Here is a 25,511-nt window from a genome sequence, read left to right on the forward strand (position 1 = left end):
AGTATAAAACTAATTCCAGACAAAAAACAACACACCCCCCCGAGTGTACAGCTTTATTGATCCCAAACCAGCCCAACCAGGAAAAAGTACACAGCACATCTGTATCAATCTGTGTATTTCTGTAACTTGTGCATATTGAGCAGCTACGTTGTCTGTCTGGGGGTAACGTTTTAATCAAGGCCCTGCACATCAGATTAATGGAGAAATTTGATAAACGTCTCATATTCACATCTAAATCTTGCCAACTCAGTATTTCGGCTCAGAGCAATGGGAAATGAAGAACTAGAGTGGAGACAGGAAGTTCACAAAGCTTTTTTGAAGTAATCTCTTTAAAAAACGACTTTTAATCAGAATATCTGGAATATTTTCTGTAATGATTTAATTAGCGGGGAATCAAGGTGTCATCGGTTTTGAGGCATGGTCGTCCAAACCTTCTCCTGCAGGTGGATCATGGGTGGCTTAGCTTTGTGATTCTAGAGCAGCAGCTGGTAGAGGTACTAGTCAGTCACTGATAAGACAGGTCTCATGCAATATTCAGTTGACCTATTTCTCAATTGAATTTGCAAACTGTTAATCTTTAATTAAGCCTTCCCAACAAAGACTAATTGACACCCCCTGAGATAACATATTTAAGGATATGTAATTGAGTCCACCACCCATACCTCTCTGTGGTGAGTAGAAATGCACAGAAACACACACAATTTGTTCTTAACTGACTTGCCTAGTTAAATAAAGGTTACATTTAAAAAATACAATTAAAAAAACTGCCAGCGTATGTACTCTCACACACAGGGATGAGCAAAAATTACAACATACATTTACAAAATACCATTAAGATCAATGTCAACATTTTTTATAAATACTTGCATTTGGTAATGTACTTAATTAAAATACATACAAAAATACATCTACAAGTACCCGGCCTGAACAGCAACAACAGTCTCACTAACGGTTACAAAGATGTTTTACTTGCTATGACTGTGATATTTTCTAATTTATCTACCTATTTCTGCAAGTCACTCTGGATAAGAGTGTCTGCTAAATGACCAAAATGTACATGTGAAAATGAACATACCAAAATCAACTGCAAAGCACACTGGGTATTGTTTCAGGGTGGAGTACATTAGAATATTACTCAGCATGCTTTGCAATTGTTCATTTTTACATATACATTTATAGTTAGCTCATTTATCAGACTCTTTTATCACGTCCTAGTGCTACCAGACTTCTGATACCAATGCACGGTGAAAAGGGGGCACAAAATGTGTACTGCTATAACAAAAACATTTTTTTCGTGAAAATACTAATTACAGTGTTTTGAAAATACAAAATAAATTGGAGTGTAGTTCAGCCCAGTGTAATTCAAATCCCAAAATGCGTATTCAAATATATGTAAGAAAAATAATGCCCATCTCTGCTCACACACATGCACTGCACGCACACACGTGCATGGCCTACACACAGACCCTGCAAAGTTACATTTGAGGAAAACACAGGCGGGATCCTAGGGCAAGGTATAACAAGGGCAAGCAATGGAAAGATAAACTTGGTAATACACTCTTGCATTGTGTACACAAAGCATACCTTCATTTTTCATTACGCTAAAATGACTGGTGCACAGCAACCACAGACAGCAAAGTTTCATATCAAACCTAGATTGGTTGTTTTCTTGTTCCTTTTGACATTGTCACAGTCCTGGAATAATATTGATGGTGAAATTATTCTATTTATTAAGTAATCTTTGCGAGGCAGCTTTTCAATAGCATGCCGGTTCCATAACCCACCAAAGTGGCACTTTGCGGGCACATTGAACCGTGTCAATGCTAAGCGAGGCTGACACATTGGGAGATGAAAGTCTTGTCATTCATTTGCCAGTGACAACCTGTGTATGCTAATGTCCAAGCATCTTTAGCTCAAAGAGGGAGATGGCTCTGCTGTCTGCACACAGCAAGGCCTGGGAGACCAGTGCAGTCATGGGTTAGTCAGGGTCTGGTGACACTAAAGGAACCACGGTAATGGGAAAGTTATATAGACTAACAAACAGTACAACACATTCTGACCAGGTTCTGGTCCTGTAGTCCTGCTGAGGATGAACAGATGTAGTCCTGGACACCTGGTAACCCTGCCAAACACTAGATCCCGTAAACGTTGTCTCTCAATGGAATGCACCTTTGAGGGTTATTGACATACAGTTAGCTTTTCAAGTGTTCACATAGGCTATTTAGAAGGCAATAATTGCATAGTATGGATCTCTGTTTACTCAATGAATACTTGAAGGGAAAAGGGATTGATGCATTAGACTGTCTATGGTATAATTAGTTATAAATGCAAAGCTCCGGTTTTGCAGTGAACATTGAATCAGCCTCAGCCACCAAGAACGGAAAGCCATTTGCTCTTTACTTCACTGGGGCCTTGGATTTTATTATAATAGAAGTCTATCTATTTGAGTGGAATTAATTATAATAGAAGTCTATCTATGAGTGGATTTTATTATATTAGGAGTCTATCTATGAGTGGATTTTATTATAATAGAAGTCTATCTATGAGTGGATTTTATTATAATAGAAGTCTATCTATGAGTGGATTTTATTATAATAGAAATCTATCTATGAGTGGATTTTATTATAATAGAAGTCTATCTATGAGTGGAATTAATTATAATAGAAGTCTATCTATGAGTGGATTTTATTATAATAGAAGTCTATCTATGAGTGGATTTTATTATATTAGGAGTCTATCTATGAGTGGATTTTATTATAATAGAAGTCTATCTATGAGTGGATTTTATTATAATAGAAGTCTATCTATGACTGGATTTTATTATAATAGAAGTCTATCTATTTGAGTTTAGGTAGTGCGGCTAAAATGTCAAAAGTGGCATTTAAAATCCATCACAATCTCTCAGTACATGTATGTGGTATGTAGGCTATATCGTTAAGATTCTTCATTCCCTATTCTGTAAACTCGTTGATTTGAACCGGTGCTTGTTAGTTTGGCTCAGGGAGATCTATATTTGATGTGGTGATCAGATGTATTACATTAGACACCTGACATGCTGATATTAGCTCCCCAGCAGCTGTCACAGGTGTGTCTGAATGATTGACTCCTAGCACATCTGCTTTCAGATTAATATTTCATCTTCCCTTAATAGAAAAACAGATGTTCTACACCTGCCTATACTGGGAGATAGGCTACTAGTAATGTATGCAATACTTACAGCTAACTAAATATAGCATGAAATATGCATCTGACAGATGCCCCACAATCAAGTTTCACGAGCATATAATGGAATATCGACAGATCTCATTTGAGCAGGGTAGACCGACCTCATTGGGGGGAACTAATACAACTTCTTGCACATTCAACCGGAAAGATGCCCTGGCTGTATTTCAGTGTAAGGAAGGCGGCACTCTGGATGCCCTTTAAAGCATTGACCTCTTCAGGGAGTAAGGGCTGCTATGTGATTAATACAGCTAGGCATTTATTGGCTCGCCAAGGCACTTTTACCAATAGGTCACCTGCTTGACCTCGGCGCAAGCGTGGGGATCGAAACCAAGTGGAAAGAAAACTATATGGCTCAGGGTGGTAACAACAGGCAAATGCTAAAAGGGTGGTCAAACTGCTAACCCTCCCACACACCTACACTACCGTTCAAAAGTTTGGGGTCACTTAGAAAGGTCCTTGTTTTTTAAAGAAAAGAAAGATTATGATGGGCAAAAGAACACAGACACTGGACAGAGGAACTCTGCCTAGAAGGCCAGCATCCCGGAGTCATCTCTTCACTGTTGACGTTGAGACTGGTGTTTTGTTGTCCTCTTGCTCAGTTGTGCACTGGGGCTTCCCACTCCTCTTTATATTCTGGTTAGAGCCAGTTTGCCCTGTTCTGTGAAGGGAGTAGTACACAGCATTGTACGAGATCTTCAGTTTCTTGGCAATTTCTCGCATGGAATAGACTTCATTTCTCAGAACAAGAATAGACTGACGAGTTTCAGAAGATAGTCTTTGTTTCTGGCCATTTTGAGCCTGTAATCGAACCCAGAAATGCTGATGCTCCAGATACCCAACTAGTCTAAAGAAGGCCAGTTTTATTGCTTCTTTAATCAGACCAACAGTTTTCAGCAGTGCTAACATAATTGCTAAAGGGTTTTCTAATGATCAATTAGCCTTTTAAAATGATAAACTTGGATTAGCTAACACAATGTGCCATTGGAACACAGGAGTGATGGTTGCTGATAATGGGCCTCTGTATGCCTATGTAGATATTCCATAAAGAATCTGCCGTTTACAGCTACAATAGTCATTTACAACATTAACAATATCTACACTGTATTTCTGATCAATTTGATGTTATTTTAATGGGAAAAAAATGCTTTTCTTTCAAAAACAAGGACATTTCTCAGTTTTGAACGGTAGTGTATACCATGGATATATGAAGACTAACACACACACACACTCACCAATACACATACAAAGCTCTTTACTCTCGCTCACATTCACTGAGACCCACCCACACAACACACAAAGCCCAGGGCACAAAAGGTTTCTGCGGCCGGAGCACAAACAAACTAATTTGTTACCTGCCACACAGCACCTTCCAACTAACACACACACATGCACGCACGGACAAACACATGTACGCAGGCACGCATACACACACACACACACACACACACACACACACACACACACACACACACACACACACACACACACACACACACACACACTAAGTCAAACAACTTTTGCCCTGTGAGCAACAATGGATCAGACTGGTTATCAGATCCTCTACAGAAGAAACACATCTACATTGACATAACTAAATTGTCCATTAGATATCAACATTTATTCTAATATCTGTTGACACATTTCAACAGGGACACTAGTTCAGGCTCAATCATTATAGATGTCAACATGTTTTCTAATATCTGTTTATCTGTTGACACATTTCAACAGGGACACTAGTTCAGGCTCAATCATTATAGATATCAACATTTATTCTAATATCTGTTTATCTGTTGACACATTTCAACAGGGACACTAGTTCAGGCTCAATCAGTGGTGGAAAAAGTTTCCAATTGTCATACTTGAGTAAAAGTAAAGATACCTTAATAGAAAATGAATCAAGTTCATGTGAAAGCCACCCAGTAAAATACTACTTCAGTAAAAGTCTAAAAGTATTTGATTTTAAGTATACTTAAGTTTCAAAAGTAAATGTAATTGCTAAAATAACTTTAGTATCAAACGTTAAAGTACAATTCTAAATCAAATTCCTTATAATAGTTTCCTGCAGTCAAATGACCAAATCGCCCTCAAGTGGCCTCATGGGTGGAATGTTATTAGTATTTTTCATTATTTCATAATTAATAAACATTATTTCAAACCTGCCGAAAATCCAGTGTTTCTATGTCAAACGGTTTTGTTATATTTCAGTCTTCTGTGATGTATAGAAAGTGTAATTGTCACATCCTGGCCAGTATAAGGGTTAATTAGTATTGTAGTTTGGTCAGGACGTGGCAGAGGGTATTTGTTTTATGTGGTTCAGGGTGGTGTGTTTGTTAAAAAGGTGTTTGATTTAGTATTTCCGGGTTTTTAGTTGATGGTCTATGTTTATGTATTTCTATGTGTAGTCGAGTGAGTGTGTTTCTATGTTGAGTTAATTGGGGTGGACTTCCAATTGAAGGCAGCTGTTTGGTGTTGCCTTTGATTGGAAGTCCTATATTAGTTGGGTGTGTTTGTTTGTCTATTGTGGGAGATTGTTCTGTGCTTAGCCTTGTGCCTAGCAAGACTGTTTTGTTGTTCGTGGTTTCGTTTTGTTGTTTTGGAATGTTCGTCTTGATTTAATAAATGTTCAAAATGAACAACCGCATGCCTGCTGCGTTTTGGTCCTCCTTCACCGATGACAACCGTGACAGTAATATTGGGATTCAAACTCAAAATGGAATAAATTTCTACTCTATATCTGACATAGTACAGGGTCTTATTTTCTAAGCTCATAACCATGTGTGTGAGGTATATACTTTGTTTCAAAGTAGATTTGTGACCCTGATTTAGCCCACTGCAGTAGAAAGGTTGTTAGCAAACTAGACGACACACACACACACACGCACACGCACGCACACACGCACACACACATATATATATATATATTATTTATTTACTGATAGCAAGGGGTACACTCCAACACTCAGACATAATTTACAAATAAAGCATTTGTGTTTAGTGTGTCCACCAGATCAGAGGCATTTGGGATGACCAGGGATGTTCTCTTGATAAGTGCGTGAATTGGACAATGTTCCTGTCCTGCTAAGCATTCGAAATGTAAGGAGTACTTTTGGGTGTCAGGGAAAATGCATGGAGTAAAAAGTACATTATTTTCTTTAGGAATGTAGTTGAGTACAAGTAAAAGTTGGAAAAATATTAATAGTCAAGTACAGATGCCACAAAAAACTACTTAAGTACTACTCCAAAGTATTTTTACTTAGTTACTTTACACCCCTGCTATAGACTTAAGTTACTTTTTGACTGAGTGGCATTGAATTCAAATGTAAAATGTAAAAGCTAGAGAACGTTTTGATTCCGATACCTAGACAATTATGACAGAGAGAGAAATTGAAAACACTACTTACTGTAAGAAATATTTTCCTTATTTACAGTGGCATTTACAGCCAAAGATATATTTCATACTCAATTATCCTTTAAGGATTTTGTGGAAAACATTATGAAGACAAACATGGAATTAAATAATGGTAGCCTACTCACTAGCATATTTGACATGTACAACCCTGGTATGGTGTACATGTACTGTAAAAAACAGCTGTATGTCTACCTAGCCACTTAATCATACTGTTGCACACACACACACACACACACACACACACACACACACACACACACACACACACACACACACACACACACACACACACACACGCGCACACACGCACACACGCACACACACTCATTCTCACACACATTTTCCGAGACCAAAGGAAGAGCTGACTGCAACATTTGTCTCCACTTCAAAAAAGTAGCCGGTGTCAAAATGATAAATGAGGGATCATGAGGGAGAGCTGCATGCTTACATTAGACTGCACCGGAGCTTCAGGAGCTTCAACACTATGGACAAACCATGCAATAGTTTCACAGCTATACCTCTTCAGTACCGAGCGAAGCCTTCTGCATAATATGAGGATTTTACACATAACAATGAATGATAGAGATTAGTCAAATTAAATGAGTAGAATCTGCAACCCGGAGGTATATGAGCTAAGATACAGACATAACCTGATGAGGGAAACGCTGTGTTCCTGGTACAGGTGTTTTGCTGGTGAAAGGTTGATTAGTTATTTCCCTAAGGTGACTGCAGCACATACACATGCACACACGTCAACACACACACACACACACACACACACACACACACACACACACACACACACACACGCACACACACACACGCACACACACACACACACACACACACACACACACGCACACACACACACACGCACACACACACACAGATGTATATGGATAGCATCAGAGAAGCCTTTAGACTGTCAACAACGAATTAATGTGGGGATTTTTTTAACCATCATTTATAATATAATTTCAGCATCAGTTCTGAAGAAATGGCTGAGGGAAGATTGATGGGTAGCGAGAGTTGGTTAATATGTGTGATTGGAATGATACAACGCCTGGTTGTTTGTTGTGAGGGGGCTTGGGCTTATACTGCAACAGCAGGTCTCGGTAGAAAATAAAAAACATGAATTCCAATAAAACAGCTATTGATGTATGCATTGCTGTCAGTGGTGTTTTTATACATTATGATTACAAATGACTGTTAGTAAACAAAATCATTTTTTTATATTAGCTTTTTTACTATACCACTTGGTATGACCTTCTAAAAAAGGACTCAATCAAACAGACAGGAGTTCATTCATTCTCCATTTCAATATTTCTCTACTACATTTCCAGACACATACAACATGTGCAGACCTGTGTGAGATTTCCACCAGGACAACTGTTTATTTAGAGTAACAGTATCACCGATAACACAGAGAGACTGGACCATGAGAAGTTACTGCACATGTACTGTCCATGTCCTTAGATCAATTACAATGTAATTACACTAGCAGACAGAAATACAACCTGGGCTGATGCTCTGTCTTCCCTGATAAGTGATAGATAAGCACCTGAGGGATGGAGAAGAGGAGACCTGGGCTGGAATACATCTCAGAGACATCCATAAATTACACAGTGGAGACCATTCCTTCAAGTGCCTTCTAACGCTATGCACCTTCCCTCGAACACTACAGGTCAGAGGGGTAACACCCTTATCCAAGCCTCTCTGACAAGACATCCAGCTGGCCATGGCAGAAGAGAAAACAGTGGAAAGTTGTTTTTTGCTGTGCTACCACGAAATATGACCTCATTCTGAGCTCCTCCATTGTGCCTGAGTAGTTGGCATTCTGTCTGCCTCCAGACCTGTGCTAACCAATTAGTCAGTTCAATTTCGAGACTCTGATCTAGTCTAAGCTTATCAAGAGTCACTGAGTAGAGGAACTTAAATGTGTGACATCAATGTAGATGTGCGACTGTTCCTTGGTCAGGGGGAGAGAGGAGAGCAGCGTGGCGGGTTCTGACTGCTGAGAGAGAGAAGCAGCATACAAAAGACAAAGAGATCAGCGATAAGACAAAGAAGTGCACCCATATCGACTGCTGTCAGTTAGGAGCATGTTAAGGAGTGTATTAGGGATTATAGGGGATTAGTCATATCAGATCACTGGAGGGTTATCAGAGGTCACAGCAGCTCCTGCAGGGAGGAGTTCCCTGTTACCTCCCAGCCCCTCCAAAATGAGCCTCTGCTGCATTCCCTACCAAATGCATTCCCTGCTACAGAGAAATGCAAAAGATTAACACATACAGTCGCAGGATTTATGAGTTTGGAAAAGCAATTAAGCTTGTGATTTTTATTAGAGGCTTGATTGAGTGCTCCCACCCCAGTCTCTGGGTGCTACCTAGGTTGAGCCCCTCTCAGGAGAACGGAACGGGGCCCCACTCCAAAAATTACCATGATTTAAGATGCAAAACCAACACACATTAAAACAGCACAGAGCTTATTGCATGCTCGCTTCCACACAAAACCAATTTAGTTTCCATTGATCGCTTTTCAAGCAATTAGATTTCCATTGATGGGAAAAGTAAAGGGTGCTTGTATGAAACGCGGAGGGTCAGTAGTTGGCCGCTGTGATTTGAACATTTATTCGAGCTATTTGACCACCTCCTCTAACCCCTGACAGATGGCTGGCTGGCTCCTTGCCCTCCGCCCCGCCCCACGTGTACGTCCCCTCCTTCCGGACAACAAATAATTCACCCACCATGAAAAAACGCCTGGCGTCAGATTATACATCCGTCTTTATCTCCAATATTGCCTCTTTGTTTCTGCAAACTTGGCTGATTTTCTAAATTGTGGAGTATTGACTGTTTCAGAGCCTGACCAAGCGAGTCTGATGTAACACATTGGAGGTAATGATATCCCAGCCACGGAAGGAAGAAGCAGTAGCTGCATGGGGCAGAACTGGACCCTGGCCAGATTCTAGAACCATTAGTCTACCCAGAAGCTTGGTTCTGTTCCGGCATGACAGGCTCACTATCACCATAACTGTAACCCAACTCAACCAGGGTTGCCACCAGATCACTCCCCCTGTGCCCAACACAGGGAGATTCCATCTTGAATCACTTTCATTCAGACATTCAAGGTCATTCCCTACTTTTCTGTGTGTTTTTTAAACATATCTAATTTTCAACTGTCAAACGGAGCAGTGGTAGCAGTGGCTATAAACCTGAACTGGGTGTTAAATAACGGTTCAATATTCAAAATACCCGGCAAAGGCCAATGGGTGAAAGTAGATTCAAGAAATAAAACAGGGAACACTGAATGGCATTAATGTGAAAGTAGGGAGTAATTCCCAGCGTGCTCCCAGAGGAAATCCACCTTTCGCCAAAGCTGGGGATTTTGACAAATGTCTTTCTCAACACGAGCAAAGGAGACAAATGTTACATTTAAACAGAAATACTTAATTTCCACTTTTGGTGACTTGCGGCAGATATCATTAATCAACGGAGGCCTACCACGCTCAGTGAGCCTGCTAAGAACCAGATGATCGCCCTCTTCCACTCAATCCATCAACTATGATTGGAGAAAGAAAAGGTTCAAAAATGTTGAGCCGCACCCACGCTGGAAGAGTAATTACCCATGTGCCAGTTGCTGAGGTGTTCCAGTGACACCTCGACCCTCTGTTTAGCATGCACCAGATTACTCATGGGGTGTCAACATACCTCCAGTGACAGAGCTAGCATCTCCACCTTACTAGGCTCCCCTCACTCACTGCTCACTGTCGTCTCAGGAAGAAGAAGATAAATAGAACGTTATGAGCCTCCCAACTTCTAATGAGCAAACTTATCACCGGATCGGCCCAAGATAATGTATGCAGATGGCGCCGGAGGAGATGGCTGCCGTTTTACGGGCTCCTAGCAATTGTGCTATTGTGTGGGTTTTTTCACGTTATTTCTAACTTATTTTGTACATAACGTTTCTGCCACCGTCTCTTATGACCGAAAAGAGCTTCTGGATATCAGGACAGCGACATATTTTTTCTTTAAAGAGTCAGACACGAAGAATTTACTTCAGACACCCGACAAGGCCCAAATTGCCGTCATTCGCATGAAAAAGAGACAGAGATATCGGGGACGTAGCTCGGGTGCCTTGTAAGGATCCGACGGTGAGTGAGTAATCTCCCCGCTTCCATTAATACTATTAGCCAACGTGCAATCATTGGATAACTAAATGGATGAGCTCCGATCAAGACTATCCTACCAACGGGACATAAAGAAATATAATATCTTATCTTTCACAAAGTCGTAGCTGAACGACGACAAGGATAACATACAGCTGGGTGGGTTTTCGGTGCATCGGCAAGATAGAACAGCTGCCTCCGGTAAGACAAGGGGTGGCGGTCTGTGTCTATTTGTAAATAACAGTTGGCGCGCAAAATCTAATATTAAGGAAGTCTCGAGGTTTTGCTTGCCTGAGGTAGTGTATCTCATGATAAGCTGTAGGTCACACTATTTACCAAGAGAGTTTTCATCTATATTTTTCGTAGCTGTCTATTTACCATCACAAGCCAATGCAGGCACTAAGACGGCACTCAATGAGCTGTATAAGGCCATAAGCAAACAAGAAAATGCTCATCCAGTGGTGGCGGACTTTAATGCAGAGAAACTTAAATGTGTTTTACCTCATTTCTACCAGCATGTTAAATGCAACCAGAGGAAAAAAAACTCTAGACCGTATTTACTCCACACGCAGAGATGTGTAAAAAGATCTCTCTCACCCTCCATTTGGCAAATCTGACCATAACTCTATCCTCCTGATTCCTGCTTACAAGCAAAAACTCAAGCAGGACATACCAGTGACTTGCTCAATAAGGAAGTGGTCAGATGATACAGATGCTAAGCTAAAGGACTGTTTTGCTAGCACAGACTGGTATATGTTCCGGGATTCTTCCGATGGCATTGAGGAGTACACCACATCAGTCACTGGCTTTATCAATAAGTGCATCAATGATGTCGTCCCCACAGTGACCGTACGTACATAAGCCAACCAGAAGCCATGGATTACAGGCAACATCCGCACTGAGCTAAAAGGTAGAGCTGCTTTTTTCAAGGAGCAGGACTCTAACCAGGACGCTTACAATAAATCCCACTATGCCCTCCAAAGAACCATCAAACAGGCAAAGCGTCAATACAGGACTAAGATTGAATAATACTACACCGGCTTCAACACTCGTTGGATGTGGCAGGGCTTGCAAACTATTACAGACTACAAAGGGAAGCACAGCCTTGAGATGCCCAGTGACACGAGCCTACCAGATGAGCTAAATAACTTCTATGCTCGCTTCGAGGCAAGCAACACTGAAGCACGCATGAGAGCATCAGCTGCTCCGGACGACTGTATGATCATGCTCTCCGTAGCCAGCGTAGGTAACAACACATCTGCCACGTTGATCCTTAACATGGGGGCCCCCCAGGGGTGCGTGCTCAGTCCCCTCCTGTACTCCCTGTTGACCCATGACTGCATGGCCAAGGATGACTCCATCACCATCATTAAGTTTGCCGACGACACAACAGTGGTAGGCCTGATCACCGACAATGACAGCCTATAGGAAGGAGGTCAGAGACCTGGCAGTGTGGTGCCAGGTTAACATCTTCTCCCTAAATGTGACCAAGACTAAGGAGATGATTGTGGACTACAGAAAAAGGAGGACCGAACACGCCCCCATTCTCATCGACGGGGCTGTAGTGGAGCAGGTTGAGAGCTTCAAGTTCCTTGGTGTCCACATTACCAACGAACTGTCATGGTCCAAACACACAAGACATTCGCGAAGAGTGCACGGCAACGCCTACTACCCCTCAGGAAAGTGAAAAGATTTGGCATGGGTCCTCAGATCTTCAAAACATTATACAGCTGCACCATTGAGAGCACCCTGACTGGTTGCATTGAGGGGGGTAGTAGTGCGTACAGCCCAGTACATCACTGGGGCCAAGCTTCCTGCCATTCAGGACCATACAAGGTGGTGTCAGAGGAAGGGTTAGGATTAAAAATATATAGGGAAATGTGTGTGATGCTAGAAAAGAGCTGAACCTGAGGATTGTTTGAAGGGGACCAACACACAGAGACAATAACAGTAAAGCAAACAGGCCTTTGCACTGGTGCTTCTTGCCTCCTTAGTGATACATGCCAGAGATAACAGCTTCATTTCAACCTCAGCACTTTTACTGCACTGTCCAAGACATTCACTGTGTCAATGTATCAACACACCACCATGCTAGTCACTCTCCACTGCGACAACTCTCAATTTCTCCTATGATAGAAGTCCTGAGAGGTGGCATGCTCTAGCTTCCACACATCCCGCCTTCCTGTGATCCGTCTCTGGTCTTTGGAGACCAGCCTGGCTGTTAGTGTGTGAGGGGATGGGTCAGAGGGCCAGATGTGTGATTGAATCCTTCATAGTGGGACGAACGAGAGGGTTGGATTTCTCTCCACTGTGATTCTGCCGTGGTGGCACGCTCTTCCCTCAGCGAAGAGATCTATCTCCTCATTCACTTTCAAAGGCAGCTAGCTGTATTATGACACGATCCAACACTCAAAACAACAAGAATCCTCTGATACCTCTCCATATTGGCCATGAACCAGAGAGAAAATACATTTACAAATTTCAGACCATCCCAGTTGTTGCTATTCAATACACCAGCCAAAACAGCCTATTCAGTGGCTAGTCTCTATCATTTCACTATCCTTATCAAGCTCACAATGTGAACGGGAAGCTTTCCATGTTGGCAGAGGCTTCCCCTAGTAAAGCTGTGTGTGGTAGAGCCTGACTCTGACATGGATGGGGGGCGCTGGATAGGGGGCGGGGGGAACCAGGCAGGTCAGAGCGCTGGACTGTGATTAACATTGACATCAGGGAGACACCACCTACATCTGTGGGGGTCAGGGGGCGTAAAGGGTAACTGTTCAGAGAACATGGCAGAGAGAGAGAGAGAGCCCAGATCTCTACTCTACATTCTCAGTCCCATCTGTTATGATGAGGAATAATAGTTTGGATGAAATGACATGGTTTTATTGTGTGCTTAAAATGATATAGCTTAATATTCCATTTTTTACATCCAGAGGAAGTTGCACCTCTTGTAGCATTCACGGCACCACCGTCTGCAGTGTTATGACAGCAGATCTTCTGAGCTTATGCATCTTACACATGAGTAATGATCCTCCAACTTCAAAACAACACCAGTACACTTATGCAGAGGAAGAAGACAGTGGAGCGGATATACACAGGCAAGTTTCTTCTTATCCTCAGGGAAGTCAGAATGAAATGTGCTTTTATCATATGTCATAAGCACTGCTCATGCCCCCCCACCACACACCCCTACTTCCACCCCCCTTGCTCATATCCATGTTGAACCCCCCGTCAAAAAATATTGGCAAACGTTGTAATTACGTGTGGAGTATCTCACAGCCCTTACATGGCTCGGGGGTTCAATCAGTGGCGGGCCTGATATTCCAGCTTTATCATATTTTAGTTTTATTCGAGGACGGTGGCAGCAGCAGGCCTCCAGTCAGCCATAATTGAAACGAGGGGAGGAAGGAGGAAGATGTAGAGGCTCTATGCCCCGCTCCTTGTAATCAAGCCCTTACTCCTGTGTGCTTTGCCCATTTTTCAAAGTGAAATATACTCGCAATCTGTATCGTAATACGTCGCCAGTCGCTCCTTCCTCCAGCCCAGAGCCTAGGGGTAATTAGGCATGAGAAAGTGTGCTTTTGAGATGAGGAAGAACCGAGCATAAAGGCTGTTCATGTAACACAACTGGGCCATGGATGTTGCCTTGCGTATATGCAAAACATTCAATTAACAGGTTTACATGATGAGGCACATTAAATTGTCATACTCCTATATTCATTCAGAATTATTCAATAATTTGGCGCTCGGGCAATGTATTCTGTTTGATTCTCTGCATTATCTGTTCAGCTGAATTCCATACATGTGAATGTGCTATGTGGCTGGTTGGATTGGGAGGGGGAGAATGGTGAGAAAGCGGCACCGGGGGACTGATGGAGAAGTTGATGTATGATCCCTGGTGGCTGGGCTTATTTGAGGCGTGGAGCTGGGCAGGTGATTCAGAGGCGCCGGCTCTTTAAACAGTGTAATGAGCCAGAGAGGATGCTGCCTTCTCTCTCGTTCCCTCCATTCCTCTCTCTCTCTCATCGCACTGCTCCACATCAGTCGGCAGAGGCTGGGGTTTTTACGAGGGTCAGTCCTCACCCTGCCTGGCCACGCTGCTCTCAGGAAGTCCCTGCTCTTGCATCTGCTGCTGGGCTCTCTGGGGAATACCTCACCACACGGCGCTGTGCCACGCAGAGCGGAGCGGTGCAGAGCGGAGCGGTGCAGAGCCCAGTGCATGCACCCACGCTGTCACACAACGGCAGCGGTAAAGGGTCCAACAAGCATTACCACAGAGCAGGACACAAAGGGCAGCACGGCAGGGGATGACCCCATCCAGCTGGCACACTGACACACCGGGGAATACTGGTGTGTGTGTGTGTGTGTGTGTGTGTGTGTGTGTGTGTGTGTGTGTGTGTGTGTGTGTGTGTGTGTGTGTGTGTGTGTGTGTGTGTGTGTGTGTGTGTGTGAAAGAGTAAATGTGCGTGTATACATGCATGTGGGTGTTTAAGCATAATGTACATGCGTGAGCACATAATTAGTGTAGGTATGCATGAAAGTGTGAGCGTGTGTGTTTGAGTACATGTGTGCTGTGTTTTATGTGATGGTTAGCATACTAAGGCCCCTCACAGCATCACAGGCAGGCACCCCGATGGGGGTACAGAGACGAGAGGGGAGGGCTACGACACACAGCTTTTCATTGATGCTGATAATATATAAATGCATGCACACATGGATGCTGCTCCTAAATAGACAAACACATACATCAATTTCCAAATCTAACACATTTGAAATTCAAATGCCCAAGCACATTTTTTACGATATGTCTCATTTCTCTCGCCGTAATCTAAAAAGAGGAGTGAACATTAGAGGGAAAGAACAAATGCTGTTTGGAATTTAAGATGATGCATTTGGTTTGTGGCGTGTTGTTGTTTCCCCCTTTCCTGTAAATCACAGGTGTGTGGAGGGACTGAGGCTGTAGCCCAGGGCTTGTTGCTGCTGACAGGTGCAGTGTTTCAGGACTTCACTCCTTTTCAATGACACTTCTGAATTGAGAAGCAGAGGGAGAGAAAAGAGGTTTCTGCTGGAGGTTGAATTAAAGAGGCTTTTTTTCGGTGGCGTTTAAAATCAATTCATTCAGTGGACTGCTGACACAGCCAGGCCCGGAGAGCCTAGGATTTATGGCTCCCTCTAATGGGCATGCTCTGAACCAAAGCCCTGCCGTCAGCACAATCCAGCTAGCCGCCCGCCCGCTCCCTCGCTCCTCACTTTTAAAGACGCAGGCACCCCCCTCCGTCCTCCTCCTCTCCCCCAATCCCCTTCACTGTGGAGGAGCTCCTACGGCCATGTGAGGGGGCTGAGGAAAACACTGCCGGCGGTAACACAGGAGGAATTTTGAAAATCTGTGAAATCTAAAGTATTAATCACAAAGTAAGCTAATTATATGTGAGTGAGAGACCAAGAAGACGATGGAGAGAAAGAAAGAGAGAGACTGGAACAGAGGAAGAGATACTGAACAATTCCATTTTGAATTTAGAAATGTATTTATTGGGTGTATACTTTGAAAGGACCATAATTTCACACAGTTTGAATGGCATATTCGGATTAAAATCGATGCACTGCTATTGGTAAGGTGTATTTAGAGTTAAAAATAATTTCAAATGTAAAACCTCTAATGTCAATAAGAAGATTTTAGTACTGTCTATCTACCAATTCCCGAAGTGGTATTTCTTATGGAGGTCTATAATTTGGTTCTTTATCCATTAACTTGTCTGACCTGTGGGTTGTATGTGGTCGCTACATATTCATATATTCATAACATAGTATAGTGTCAGAGTGTCAGGAACAATTTATGACTGAAGGAAAAAAGACGATTGAAAAAACCGGCCCATGAGCCCAGCCAGTGTGAGATGTATATAACAGATGATTGCCTGAATTGTGATGACTAGCACAAGTCATTCCCTCAACTCTGCCCATCATCAACACAGTGTTACATCCCGGTGTGTGTGTCCATCCGTGTATGTGTGTCTGTGATAGAGAGAAGCACCGTATATAAAACAGAAAGAGATGGAGAATCAGAACCCAATGGAGGAAAGGAAGAGAGAGAGGGGGAAATAATATGAGATGTGAGGAAATGTGTTGCTGTACAGGGGTGGTATAAGAGCAGAATAGATGGTGTTCTGCCGCAGGGCCTGAGGAGGAGAGAGTCCCTGTATAACCTACAACTTCTTAATGTTTTCAATGTTCATCTGCCAGTACAGTGATACCAGAGAGAGAAATAACAACCTTCACAGCAGCCCCACAGCTCCTGATCCACGTCTACCACCAGCTAACATCCCTATGAGGTGAATGTATTACTGGCACTGAATTACCCCTCACGTTACTCCTATTCTCCAGCTACCAGTACAGTTAGCAATAACTGACCATTTGGCCGGCTTCATTATGAAGCCATGCATGGAGAATCCAGCTCAGTCTCCAGCCGTCACATTCAATTTCAAAATACAATTCACCCCCCCAAATCCCCACCATTTCTCCCTTAGTTATGTTCAACCTTGTCCTTGTCTGATAAAAGATGATGTGATTAAAATAGATTACACACCTTGTTAGCGGAGTGTTTCATATTTGATACGGCGGTGCTTTGAGACAGCCAACCTCGTCCATGATTCAAAGCGATTGTGGCCTTGTTCTGTGGCTATTTGTTTAATACGCCCTGCTACATCAGTGGACCTTTTAAGTGAACAGACTTCCCTGCAGCAAAGGCAAAGATCAATACCCACACCTGGAGAAAAAAAATAACGCCAAGGATTGTCTATCCCTGCCCCTTTTATATAGTGAAATAAGAGCAGGAAGATAATCAGTGTGGCTGTTACAATCATAGCTGGAAAAACAGACAGAGGGGAAGTGGCCTATTTTTGAAGGTATCCCACAGGTCAACCATGCAGAGTGAGATGTTTAGAACCGGTTAGACCACCACGGACCAGATGCCTCACACTAAGCCTAGCTAACAGTTGAACCAGTTACTATGGGAGGCCTACTATATTATCTCATGAAGGAATATTAGAAATACAATGAGAAAGTCTTTGTGGCTAAATGAACTCATTGTTATCTCTATCATCTCCGCCTGCTGATTGAAAGCTTCTAGTGTGATGGCTGATTGGGGAAGCCTTCCATTTGTACCAATATAGCACACTGGGACTTCACATCCAGGAGTAATACAGAGACATATTTACTAGAAATGACTGAAAAGAAGCTCTTCAGAGGTCTGCTGACACACAGAGAAGAACAAAGTGCGCAGGAGGGAGAAATCTAATATTGTAGTCAATGAGCTCTGTTTGACAGGGGACGAGACTCAAGCTGCCTTGAAAACTAATTTTCATTATACTTATATCGTGATTATATAAGAAAGTCTAACTAGAGGCCAAGGTAAATTAGAGTGTCACGATCGTCGTAAGAACTGAACCAAGGCGCTGCGTACGTAGTGTTCCACATCTTTATTATAAAGTGAAACTTCAGCACAAACAAAACAATAAATGAACAAACGAAACGTGACATTCTGGAGTGCTCACAGGCAACTACACAAAAACAAAACAAGATCCCACAAAACACAGTGGGGAAATGGCTGCCTAAATATGATCCCCAATCAGAGACAACGATAAACGGCTGCCTCTGATTGGGAACCATACCAGGCCAACATAGAAATAAAACAACCTAGATTACCCACCCTAGTCACACCCCGACCTAACCAACATAGAGAATAAAAGGCTCTCTATGGTCAGGGCGTGACAGTACCCCCCCCAAAGGTGTGGACTCCGGCCGCAAAACATGACTCTACAGGGGAGGGTCCGGGTGGGCATCTAGCATCGGTGACGGCTCCGGTGCGGGGCAAAGTACCCACTCCGCTCGCGGATCCGCCAGCATCGGTGGCGGCTCTGGTGTGGGACTTGCCCCCGCCCAGACCACGGGTCCGGCCATGGAGCCGGGTAGAACGTTGTGCCCGGACTGGGCCTCGGCGCAGAGGAGGACCCCGGCCATGGAGCTGGGTTGAACGCCACACCCGGACTGGGCACCGGCGCCGAGGAAGGCTCCGGCCATGGAGCTGAGTTGGCCGCCGTGCCTGTACTGGGCACCAGCGCAAAGGAAGGCTCCGGCCCTGGAGCGGGACTGGACGCCGTGCCTGGACTGGGCACAAGCGCAAAGGAGGGCTCCGGCCTGTGGACCGTCGCATGAGATTCCGGACTGTGGACAGTCGGAGAAGGTTCCGGACTGTGGACCGTCGTAGGAGGTTCCGGACTGTGGACCGTCATAGGTGGTTCCGGACTGTGAACCGTCGTAGGAGGTTCCGGACTATGGACCGTCGTAGGAGGTTTCAGACTGTGAACCGTCGCTGGACGCTCTGGACTGGGAACAGTCGCCGGAAGCACTGGACTGGGAACCGTCGCCGGAAGCTCTGGACTGGGAACCGTTGCCGGAATCTCTGGACTGGGGACCATCGCCGGAAGCTCTGGACTGGGGACCGTCACCGGAAGCTCTGGACTGGGGACCGTCGCCGGAAGCTCTGGACTGGGGACCGTTGCCAGAAGCTCTGGACTGGGGACCGTTGCCGGAAGCTCTGGACTGTTGAGGCGCACTGGAGGCCTAGTGCGTGGAGCCGGTACAGGTGGTACCAGACTGGTGACACTCACTTCAGGGCGAGTGCAGGGAGCAGGCACAGGACATGCCGGACTGGGGAGGCGCACTGGAGGCCTGATGCGTGGGACCGGCACAGGTTGCACCGGACTGGTGACGCGCTCTTCAGGGTGAGTGCGAGAAGCTGGCACAGGACGTACTGGGCTGTGGAGGCGCACTGGAGACCTGGTGCGTAGAGCCGGCACACATGGTACCGGACAAATGATATGCTCCTCAAGGCGAGTGCGGAGAGCTGGCACAGGACGTACAGGGCTGTGGAGGCGTACTGGAGACCTGGTGCGTGGAGCCGGCACAGTTTTTACCAGACTGCTAGCACGCTCCTCAGGACGAGTACGGAAAGCTGACTCAGGTGGCATCAAACAGATAACACGCTCCTTAGGGCGAATGTTGTGCATCATACACCAACACAACAACTCTCTTATTTCTCTCTCCTACAATTTCTCCATCAACTCACTGACGGTCTCTGACTCTCTCCATTCACTCTCCTCCAGTTTCTCCCTCTTCTCCCAGATCGGCTCTGGTTCGCTCCTCGGCTCCGCCGCTACCCCGTGTGCCCCCCTCCACCACACATTTTTTGGGGGTCTGTCCTTTGGGCTTTCCTTGTGGCCGCGAACCCCGGCGTCGTCGCTGTCCTCCCTTCTCTCCTTGCATCTGCCGCCAAGGAAGGCAATCCCGTCCTGCCAGGATTTCCTCCCAAGTCCAGGATCCCTTCCCATCCAAAATCTCCTCCCAAGTCCAGGATATCTTCTCCTCCTGGGCACGCTGCTTGGTCCTGTTGTGGTGGGATCTTCTGTCACGATCGTTGTAAGAACTGGACCAAGGCGCAGCGTACGTAGCGTTCCACATCTTTATTATAAAGTGAAACTTCAGCACAAACAAAACAATAAAGAACAAACGAAATAAAACAACCTAGATTACCCACCCTAGTCACACCCCGACCTAACCAACATAGAGAATAAAAGGTCAGGGTGTGACATAGAGCCAATTAGTACCATATTGTCTGTTTTAAACAGCGGCAAATGAACAGGCTCTAGAACTTGAGTGTTTATTTCATAAATCATTGGAATGTTGCACCTGTTGAGAATGCAAATAGATTAGGCTCTTTGATTAAAATCTTATATCAAAACATTTGGGGAGCCTTTTTGTTTATACTTGTTTTTTTATCAGCGTAAAGCTGCATTTTGGCTCCTGTTTCGTGAATGAGCACAACACCCACCAGGGGAAACACAACACTCACCAGCTAACACAGGAGCACTGGATGTCCATCATTACCACATCACCGCAATAATATAGAACTATAACCAAGCAATTAGACTAATGGAAAAAAGCACTTTTTATCCCAGTGTGATGTGGTAAGGTGCAATGGGCGCTCCTCTTGGGCCTCGCCAGTGGAGGCTAGAGGCTGGAGGTTGTGGAGTGGAAAGGTAATGGCAGAGAGAGAGAGAGAGAGAGAGAGAGAGAAGGAGGCACGGGAGGTGAGGAGAGAAGAGGTAATGGCAGAGAGAGAGCTAGAGAGAGAGAGAGAGAGAGAGAGAGAGGTACGGGAGGTGAGGAGAGAGAGAGCAAGAGAGAGAGAGAGAGAGAGAGAGTCAGGGGAGGGGAGGAGAGAGAGAATCTCATGGTAGAGAAGGAGAGGCAGGGGAGGGAAGGAAAGAGGATTTTTTAAATTATTTTTTATTTCACCTTTATTTAACCAGGTAAGCAAGTTGAGAACAAGTTCTCATGTACAACTGCGACCTGGCCAAGATAAAGCAAAGCAGATGTAATGGCAGAGAGAGAGAGGCAGGGGAGGGGAGGAGAGAGGGTATACTGGCAGAGAGAGAGAGAGGGGCAGGAGAGAGGAGGAGAGAGAAGGCCCATTGATCCTTAATGCCACCTGCTGTATGGCTCCTGCGAGGCCAGCCAGGGGAGCAGGGAACACACACATGGGCGCCTGCCTGGGCCATGGCCATATGGATGAAAGCCTTGTGGAGGAGCCGAGCTAGTCTTCCGCTATCTGACCACATCAGGTTGATTGACTGTCTTGAAGTTGGTGTTTTAAAGAAGTACACACAAAGGTGTAATGACAGAGGACACACACATGCAGAGAAACAGGTACAGAGAGAGCGAGTATGGGTGTGTGTGTGTGTTTGTGTAATAGAGAGAGTATAACAGTGTGTGTGTGTTTGCGTTTGCGTTTGTGTGTGTGTGTGTGTGTGTGTCTGTGTGTCTGTGTGTCTGTGTGTCTGTGTGTCTGTGTGTCTGTGTGTCTGTGTGTCTGTGTGTGGACAAGTTTAACTATACTTGTGGGGACCCGAAGTCTCCACAAGAATAATAAACAAACAAACATTTGACCAACTGGGGAAATAAGCAAACAGGACACCACTCACCCAGAGGCGGCGCTCCTAGTGGCCGGAGACTTTAATGCAGGGAAACTTAAATCAGTTCTACCAAATCTCTATCAACATGTTAAATGTGCAACCAGAGGGAAAGAAATTCTGGATCACCTGTACTCCACACACAGAGACACGTACAAAGCTCTCCCTCGCCCTCCATTTGGTAAATCCGACCACAACTCTGTCCTCCTGATTCCTGCTTACAAGCAAAAATTAAAGCAGGAAGCACCAGTGACTCTGTCTATAAAAAATTGGTCAGATGAAGCAGATGCTAAACTAAAGGACTGTTTTGCAATCACATACTGGAACATGTTCCGGAATTCTTCCGATGACATTGAGGAATACACCACATCAGTCACTGGCTTTATCAATAAGAGCATTGAGGACGTCGTCCCCACAGTGACTGTACGTACATACCCCAACCAGAAGCCATGGATTACAGGCAACATTCACACTGAGCTAAAGGATAGAGCTGCCGCTTTCAAGGTGCGGGACTCTAAACCGGAAGCTTACAAGAAATCCTGCTATGCCCTGCGACGAATCATCAAACAGGCAAAGCGTCAATACAGGGCTAAGATTGAATCATACTACACCGGCTCCGACGCTCGTCTTATGTGGCAGGGCTTGCAAACTATTACAGACTACAAAGGGAAGCACAGCCGCGAGCTGCCCAGTGACACGTGCCTACCAGATGAGCCAGAAATCACTTCTATGCTCGCTTCGAGGCAAGCAACACTGAGGCATGCATGAGAGCATCAGCTGTTCGGGACGACTGTGTGATCACACTCTCCATAGCCGACGTGAGTAAGACCTTTAAACAGGTCAACATACACAAGGCTGCGGGGCCAGACGGATTACCAGGACGTGTGCTCCGGGCATGTGCTGACCAACTGGCAGGTGTCTTCACTGACATTTTCAACATGTCCCTGATTGAGTCTGCAATACCAACATGTTTCAAGTAGACCATCACAGTCCCTGTGCCCAAGAACACAAAGGCAACCTGCCTAAATGACTACAGACTCGTAGCACTCATGTCCATAGCCATGAAGGGCTTTGAAAGGCTGGTAATGGCTCACATCAACACCATTATCCCAGAAACCCTAGACCCACTCCAATTTGCGTACCGCCCAAACAGATCCACAGATGATGCAATCTCTATTGCACTCCACACTGCCCTTTCCCACCTGGACAAAAGGAACACCTATGTGAGAATGCTGTTAATTGATTACAGCTCAGTGTTCAACCCCATAGTAACCTCAAAGCTCATCACTAAGCTAAGGAACCTGGGACTAAACACCTCCCTCTGCAACTGGATCCTGGACTTCCTGACGGGCTGCCACCAGGTGGTGAGGGTAGGTAGCAACACGTCTGCCACACTGATCCTCAACAATGGAGCTCCCCAGTGGTGCATGCTCAGTTCCCTCCTGTACTCACTGTTCACCCACGACTGCATGGCCAGGCACGACTCCAACACCATCATTAAGTTTGCAGACGACACAACAGTGGTAGGCCTGAGCACCGACAACGACGAGACAGCCTATAGGGAGGAGGTCAGAGACCTGGCCGGGTGGTGCCAGAATAACAACCTATCCCTCAATGTAACCAAGACTAAGGAGATGATTGTGGACTACAGGAAAAGGAGCACCAAGCATGCCCCCATTCTCATCGACGGGGCTGTAGTGGAGCAGGTTGAGAGCTTCAAGTTCCTTGGTGTCCACATCAACAACAAGCTAGAATGGTCCAAACACACCAAGAAAGTTGTGAAGAGGGCACGACAAAGCCTATTCCCCCTCAGTAAACTAAAAAGATTTGGCATGGGTCCTGAGATCCTCAAAAGGTTCTACAGCTGCAACATCGAGAGCATCCTGACCGGTTGCATCACTGCCTGGTACGGCAATTCCTCAGCCTCCGACCGCAAGGCACTACAGACGGTAGTGCGTACGGCCCAGTACATCAATGGGGCAAAGCTGCCTGCTATCGAGGACCTCTACACCAGGTGGTGTCAGAGGAAGGCCCTAAAAATTGTCAAAGACCCCAGCCACCCCAGTCATAGACTGTTCTCTCTACTACCGCATGGCAAGCGGTACCGGAGTGCCAAGTCAAGGACAAAAAGGCTTCTCAACAGTTTTTACCCCCAAGCCATAAGACACCTGAACAGGTAACCAAATAGTTACCCGGACTATTTGCATTGTGTGCCCCAACCCAACCCCTCTTTTACGCTGCTGCTACTCTCTGTTTATCTTATATGCATAGTCACTTTAACCATACCTACATGTACCTCAATAAGCCTGACTAACCGGTGTCTGTATATAGCCTTGCTACTCTTATTTTCAAATGTCTTTTTACTGTAGTTTTATTTCTTTACTTACCTACACACACACACACACACATACCTTTTTTTCGCATACCTTTGATTTGATTTGACATTTTGTTAGTCCGCACAAGGTCAAATGCTATTTCTAAGGGGTTTAGGCTTAAGGTTAGAATTAGTGCTAGGGTTAGAATTAGGTTTAGGGTTAGGAGGTAGGGTTTGTTTTAGGGTTAGGGTTAGGGTTGAGGTTAAGGTTAGGGTACAGGTTAAGGAAAATAAGATTTTGTATGTCCCCACAAGGTTAGTTGCGCAAGACTGTGTATGTGTGTGTGTGTGTGTGTGTGTGTGTGTGTGTGTGTGTGTGTGTGTGTGTGTGTGTGTGTGTGTGTGTGTGTGTGTGTGTAATAGAGAGACAGGTAGAGAGAGAGAAAGTGTGTGTGTGTGTTGGAGAGAGAGAGGCAGAGGGACGTACCTGCCCAGCTGGGGGTCTCCATGTACAGGTAACGCCGGACGGGCCAAAGCTGGGTGATTCACTCACTGTTGATACTAACGAACCCTGTAGACACAAGGCAACACATCCTCACTTTAGACAGGAGGACCAAGGCAGGCAGTTGCAGACATTTACATTTCTCAGACATTTTCAACGAGTCAAATGTGTGTGTATTTATTTGTTTGCGCGTGTGTGTCCCTGCCTGCCTGCGTGCGTGTGTGTTGTTTAAGTGTGTGAGTGCTCTCCTACTGTGAATGTTTCTGCTGAGCTGTGTATCTGAGCGGGCCTCAGGTTGGCTGGGGCCCAGCAGCCCAGCCGGTGAACCACAGAGAAAACTGCATTGATTTCATCCCCCCAGAAATCCCATCTCGCTGAGCCCGCCTTCTCACCCCACCCACCTCCCAATTAAGCATTTGCAGGGAGCCATGCCAACACAATTTGTCATTTATCAAAAGTAATTAAAAGCAATTTCTTCTCTGTTGTTGATTGGGAATTGACTAATTGTTGAGACTGTACAAATGGGGATAAATAAACCAGGGAATGGATGAATTTTACATAAACTTGGAGGAAAGCATAAACACTGTAAAATGAGTCCTCGACATCTGCCTCTGATTCCTCTCAACATGATTATGACTGCAAAAACTCAACCAGTTGTTCATGACATTCTGATATACAACAAGTCAAAGCCAGTAAATAATATATTAGAAACAACATATTGACTAACTGACTTAAAGAGTTCTGCTGCAAGAAATAGAGAGGGTCTGGTAAGAACAACTATGGCTGGTTTTCTGTCAAGACGAGACATATCACACTGGGCACAATTCAACGTTAATTCCACATTGGTTCGACGTAAATTCATTAAAATT

General features: G+C 44.8%; 1 long non-coding RNA gene across 1 annotated transcript in view; it reads right to left on the reverse strand.

Moving 5' to 3' along the window:
- Positions 1-25,511, reverse strand: part of LOC115202545 (uncharacterized) — a 263,397-nt gene that overhangs the window by 51,406 nt on the left and 186,480 nt on the right. Inside the window, exon 5 of the long non-coding RNA XR_003880010.1 lies at positions 24,628-24,711. This is a non-coding gene — a long non-coding RNA (uncharacterized LOC115202545). The remainder of the gene's footprint in view (positions 1-24,627; positions 24,712-25,511) is intronic.

This window comes from Salmo trutta, chromosome 1 (genome assembly GCF_901001165.1).
Source record: "Salmo trutta chromosome 1, fSalTru1.1, whole genome shotgun sequence".
In the NCBI taxonomy this organism is placed as follows: Eukaryota; Metazoa; Chordata; class Actinopteri; order Salmoniformes; family Salmonidae; genus Salmo; species Salmo trutta.